This window comes from Nannospalax galili, unplaced genomic scaffold (genome assembly GCF_000622305.1).
Source record: "Nannospalax galili isolate Female #2095 unplaced genomic scaffold, S.galili_v1.0 scaffold619, whole genome shotgun sequence".
NCBI lineage: Eukaryota > Metazoa > Chordata > Mammalia > Rodentia > Spalacidae > Nannospalax > Nannospalax galili.
Window position 1 is genome coordinate 157705 of NW_008344186.1, and position 6640 is coordinate 164344.

Genomic DNA, 6640 nt, shown 5'->3' on the forward strand with positions numbered 1-6640 from the left:
CCATAGCTGCAGAAGGCAGCAGGAACCAAGGGCTCCATTTCTGTTCCTGCAGCATCTGCGATGGTGAAGGGTGGGGCAGGTAAGTTCCATATAGTTTCAGAAATCTAAATACTTACAGTACATTCTGCCCACAGATTCTCATCAAAAGAACTATTAAAAGGCACTGAGATGGCTCAGTAGGTAAAAGTGCTTGCCCTACAGCCTGATAGCCTCAGTTCTATCCCTAGAATCCACAGTAAGAGGAGAGGAAGTTGTCCTCTGTCTTGGCCTGTATGCATGCCCACACACATGTATGTCATACACATACCACAGTGAAAAATAAATGAAAAAAATCATTAAAGATTTGATGTTGCACAACACAAATGCACCTCACGACGAAGAAAATCAGGCAGGACCTGTGTGTGTTGTTAGATAGGCTTCATACCGCAAAAATCCAAAGTCATCACTCATCCAGAAGGACAAGCTTTGTCATGGTGTTTCCTGGCATAATGAATAAATAAATAAATAAATAAATAAATAAATAAATAAACAAACAAAAATAAATAAGAATCAGTAAACTCATGTCTAATGCTTAACCCCAGTGCACACTGTAAAAAGCAATCTTGGGACAGATCTCCCAGATAATCGCATACAGCAGGTGGCACGGGGTGTGGGAGAGTAACAGGACAGGGAGGTTAGCCACAGTCCCTGTCGGCTTCAAGGGGCAAACACAGATCTAGGTAGTAACTGGTGCTAGGAGAATGATGGAAGTTTAAACAGAAAACTGTTCAGGTTCTAAATCTCTTTGCTGTGTGTGGATATTCAATTTCAATGGAAAAGAGCTTGGCAAAGAAAAAAAACTAGGTTTAGTCCAAGATTAGAAACAGCTTTAAAATTACTTGGGAAGGAACAATGGCCATCCGAACTCAACCAGGCTAACTAGTTGGTAGAAAGTGCCGCATGTAGGAAACACAGCAGAAGGCATTTCCACAGGACAAGCGTGAACTGTGACTTCCCCGCCTTCACTCACATTCATGGTGTGAAGTGGGTACCAGACCATGCTGTTTACAGGTGGGCAAACTGAGGCAAACAACGTAGTCCTGCCCAGACCTGACAAAGCTGGCGAGAACATCATCCCCTTCCGAAGAGGAAGAACTGATGAAATGAAGAGCTTGATCCATATGTTGAATGACCAGCCAAACCCAAGCACAGGCCAGACCCGAGTATCACTCGTACAGGACAAAGAACCCGGAAAAAACAGGTTTTCTATGAAAGTGGGCCATGAGAATTGAGATCGTTGCTAAAGGGCAGGTATGGGCTGGGACCCTGGGAGCTGAACATGTCCTGAAGACATGCACTACACAAGGTCCATACAGTGCTGGAGAACTTGAGGTCAGGGGTGCACAGAAGGTCACCACAGCAACTACAAAGCCCAAACCTCGCTCAGCTCTTGGCCTGACTGACTCAAGAGGAATGCCAGTTCCAGATCTGAATGCGGCTGACCTGTCTCCTCTGTGCAGTACACAGTGTCCCATCAAGTATCAGAAAGCTACAGAGTAGCTGTGAACCAAACACAGGGATCACCAGAAAGGAACGCACATGGAGGGCTGCACTGGGAAAGGTAAGTAACTGTGAATGCGGTATGTCCCTCCCAGGCTCATGTGTTTGAGCACCTGGTGCCCGGCTGGTGGCACCACTTGGGGAGGTATGAGTCCTTTTGGACCTGGGGTCTTGCTGGCAGAGCAGGGGCTTGAGCGTTACTAGCTGGCTGGCATCAGCTTGAGCTCTCTGCTTTTGACCCACTGAGATGTGAGCAAGCTGCCTTGTATTCCTGCTGCAGAGGAGCCACTCTCACCAGCAGGAGCACCACCAGGCCTTCTGCACCACGAAGCCAGGAGCCAAAATTTGTCTCCTCAGTTGTTTCTGTCAGGTTTGTCACACTGATAGAAAAAGTAACCAACACATCAATGTGAATAAAGAGAGATGACTGAGCCAGAGGTGGAGGCCACAGGGAGTTAGATGAAAGAGCTAGTGTAAGGAACACAGTAAGAGAGGGGTCACCTTCAAACCACTCACAGGAAAGCCCCACACCACCAAGGGAAGAAGCAGTGAACTTCAAGGGAAGTCCAGAGAAACCACACAAGCTTGGGAGACACATACATGCCGGCAATACACTCATACACATTTAAAAAAAAAAAACCACCAGTGTCTTGAAGTGCACATGGAGCTCAAAAGAGCCCTTGGAATTGGAGTTACAAACCATTGTTAGCTGCCATGTAGGTGCTGGGAATCGAACCCAGGTCATCTGCAAGAGCAATCAGTGCCCTTAACTGCTAAGCCATCTGTCCAGCCCCAAGACATTGTCTTTAAAAAATAGGAGCTGGGTGTGGAGGACACACACCTTTAATCCCAGTACTCGGGAGGCAGAGGCAGGCGGATCTCTGTGAGTTCAAGGCCAGCCTGGTCTGTATACAGTTCCAGGACAGCTGGGGCTACAGGGAGACCCTGTCTCAAAAAGACCAGTAAATAATAAATAAATAAAAGGACTAGCGAGATGGCTTAGCAGCTAAGAGCACTTGCTGCTCTTGCAGTGTGTGGCATTTCTAAACCACATTATGGCAATGCTTAAAAAAGAGACAGCCTGACTCATAACATTTGTTTCAAGGCCAGGAGCAGCTCCAAACTACTGAGCACCTGTTCCTTCATTTGTCTCTGGGAACTGTGTTCCCAAGGGAGGGCTTTGCCCATTCTTTATTGAAACAGTAGTTCAGCATGAAATGGGGAAGCAGAAGTCAGGATCTACCCTGATCAGAGACTCTTGCCCATTGATCCCTAAGCCTAGAATATCACATATACTCAATTTCTCTAATTGTTTACAATGAGAAAAGCTGTTTTCAGTGCTTTGGATATATAAAGCATTCCTATACTATCTTGGGTGGAGCCAATGAGGGGGTCCTGAGGGCTCCAGGAGCTTGTTTACATTACAAACAGTAACTTTTTGGTTACAAAGTTAGGTAAAAGTCTTTAATTCAAATTATGTCCATATTGTTTTTTATATTTGATGCATGAGTGTATTGCATACATGTATGTAAATGCACCCGTGTCATGCAATGCCCATGGAGGTGAGAAAAGGGCGTCAGATGCCTGGAACTGGATTTGTGGACGGTTGTTTGCCACCATGTGGGCGCTGAAAATAGAACCTGGGTCCTCTGCGAGAGCAGTCAGTGCTCTTAACTGCTGCATAATCTCTCCAGCCCCCAAATTATGTCCATATTGTGAAGGTCATTCCTACAGTGAGAGGGAAAGAACTCACACACAAGGGATCCTCAATGAGATGATCAGCAAATTTCTCTTCAGAAACATGGAAGGCCAGAAGGCCTGGGCCAGTATGTTCAAAGTGCTAAAACAAAAATGTATCAACCAAGAATCTCATGTTTAGCAATCTGTCCTTCAGAAACTAAGAAGAGGACCAGCAAGATAGCTCAGTGGATAAAAGCAGTAGCTGAGCAAGCCTAACGGCCCAAGTTCAGTGCCTGCACCCGTGGAAAGATGGCAGAGAATGGACTCCACAGAGTTGTCCTCGGGCCCCCACAGGTACACCGCAGCACGCACGCACGCACGCACACGCACACACCCCAATAATAAAAACAAAACCAAAGTGAAGGAGAAATTCAGGCATTCCTGATAAAACCTGGGTGTGAATGCTCAAGGAGACCTAAAAGCAAAACGAAAGGATGTAGACAATAAGCAGAAGCCACGTGGAGAAATAAAGGCCTCAGTGAGAGCACCTGGGGCAATGCAGACCTGTTCTTTTTTCTGTTTTGTTTTTTGTTTTGTTTTGTTTTCGGTCTTTTTGAGACAAGGTCTTCCTGTAGCCCCACCTGACCTGGAACTCACTATATAGACCAGGCTGGCCTTGAACTCACAGAGTCACCTGCCTATGCCTGGTGGTGTATACCTTTAATTCTAGCACTCGGAGGCAGAGACAGGTGAATCTCTGTGAGTTCAAGGCCAGCCTGGTCTACATAGTGAGTCTCTCTCTCTCTCTTGCTCGCTCGCTTCTCCCTCTGTCTCGTGTGTGTGTGTGTGTGTGTGTGTGTGTGTGTGTGTGTGTACTTTCTTAACAGTCCAAATGTGCTATTAAGTGTTTAAATAGAGGGGCTGGAGAGATGATTCAATGGTTAAGAGCACTGACTGCTCTTCCAGAGAACCCAGGTTCAGCTCCCAGCACCCACATGGTGGCTAAGAACTATGCTAACTCCAGTTCCAGGGGATCCAATGTCCTCTTCTGACCTCTGCGGGCACAACATGGGTACAGTTACATACATGCAGGCAATACACTCATACACATAAAATACAAATAATAAAAGAACACTGAGTCATCTGATGGCTGCATTTTTATTTCCTTGTTCTTTAATTTCAGTGATATAATCTTCAGTATCCCAGCTGTGATGGTTAGTATCAATTTTCAACTTGATGAGATCTAGAAGCACCTGAGAGGCAGGTCTATTAGGGATTGTGCTGATTGGTTAAGTGAGGTGGGAAGATTTGCCCACTGTGGGTGGCACCATTCCCTGGGCAGGGACTATACAATGGAGAAAGGGGGCTGAGCACAAGCACTCATCACTCTGTTTCTTGCTGTGGATGCAGTGTGACCCATGCCCCATTCTCCTGCTGCTGTGGCCTCCTTGTCACGATGGAGTCAAACTGTGAGCCGAGATAAACGCTTCCTCCTCTAAGTCAGAGTATTTTATCATGGTGATAGAAATAACCAAGACACCAGTCTGTACACACTTTGTTAAGTTTAACAGTTTGTCTTTTGTGTTTTCAAGAAACCTTTCATTCCAATTTTTTTTTTTTTTTTTTTTTTTTTTTTTTTTTTTTACAGGGTCTCCCTGTAGCTCCAGCTGTCCTGGAACTCACTATGTAGACCAGGCTGGCTTTGAACTCACAGATTCACCTGCCTCTGCCTCCCAAGTGCTGGGATTAAAGGCCTGCGCCACCACACCCGGCTCCACTTTTTGGCTAGTATATAAAATTACCATTTATTTTTGTATACTGGAAAAAAAAACCTATCAGGTTTATCTATTGTTGAATTAATGCACTCTCCAAAATTTGGGGGCTTAAAACCACCACTATTTTTCTTGTTGGCACAGCTGGACCAACAGACTGACCTGGACCCAGCCAAGCAGTTCTTTGGCTACCTTTCTGGGGCCTGTCTAAGGCGGTCGGAGGGCAGCTCAAGGGCTGCCTGCCAGTGGGCCCACTGCCTCCATCAGGAGAGCCTGGGCCCATCACCTAAGCAAACTTTCTGTAGAACAGAGCAGCTGGGGGAAGGCCACCAGAGGCCCAGGCTCCGCAGTCACTCCAACCACACTCTTCTGATGCAAGAGAGCCATCTGGCCAGCCAGGTCAGCAAGGGAGGAGGCCAAGAGTGCCACTACAAGACCTTTGACCCTTAGGCATTGAAAACGAAAACAGCACCTCAGGCAGTAGGTAGGCTACATACTGCATGTATGAAAATAAACAGAGCTTGTTTCTAATCTAATAAAAATGCCAAAAGCAGCAGGAATAAGAAACAACAGTACAATTATGGAGGCATGTTTTGCCAACATTCCTACCAATGTATTTAAAGTCTAGGTTAAATGGATGGCTTTCTAAAACATGAATTAAAAGCAGACTTAAAACTTAGGCAGTGTTGGAGCCAGGTGTGGTGGTACACACCTTTAATCCCAGCATTCAGGAGACAGAGGCAGGTGGATCTCTGTGAGTTCAAGGCCAGCCTGGTCTACACACTGAGTTCCAGGACAGCTGGGGCTACAGGGAGACCCTGTCTCAAAAAAGACAAAAAAAGCAGTGTTGGGGTGGGAGAGATGGCTCAGTGCTTAAGAGCATTGACTGCTCTTGCAGAGGACTCAGGTTTCATTCCCAGCACCCACATGGCAGCCAACAACTGTCCATAACTCCAGATCCAGGGGATCTGACACCACCTTCTGACCTCTGTGGGCCTTCCATGACATGAGTGTACTTACACACTTGCAGGCAATATACTCATACACATAAAATAATATAAAAAAAAATCTTGGGCAATGTGAGCAGACAGATAAGCATGAGAGAAACTGAGGCAGTCCCTGACAAGGGCAGCACCAACAGACCCTTGAACGCTATACCCAACCTTTGAGAAAACAGACTTCAACTATGGTGCCAGTGTAATCCCAACACCCACCCTATAATCATTAACAACACACTCTGCCTGTGAATGTAGACACACAACTCATTAAAAAAAAATGTGTTGCTGCTTCCCTGGGCCTGTACGACCCGCAGGCCTCTCTCTCTGGGACCAACCCAGCTCATCAGTGCAGTCCCCAGGAGCCCTTAGGGCCACTTCCCGCCCCCATCTTCCTTTGCATCTCTGGGTGGCATAGCCACCAGCTGCCCTAGACCAGCATCTTTTCTGGGCCCGGCTCCCAGGCCAGTCCAACCCCTAAATTCCTAGGCCAAAATGTCTTCTGGAGGGATCCAGACCCTAGGAGAAAGCCTGAGAGAATCTGATCCTCATCTGACTTGGGCCTCTGTGGGAACTCCTAAAGACAAAAGCAATCTGGTCATGCCAACATAAAATCAAAAGAGAGAACCGGAAGCTTAGAGGAACCAGCTTTTC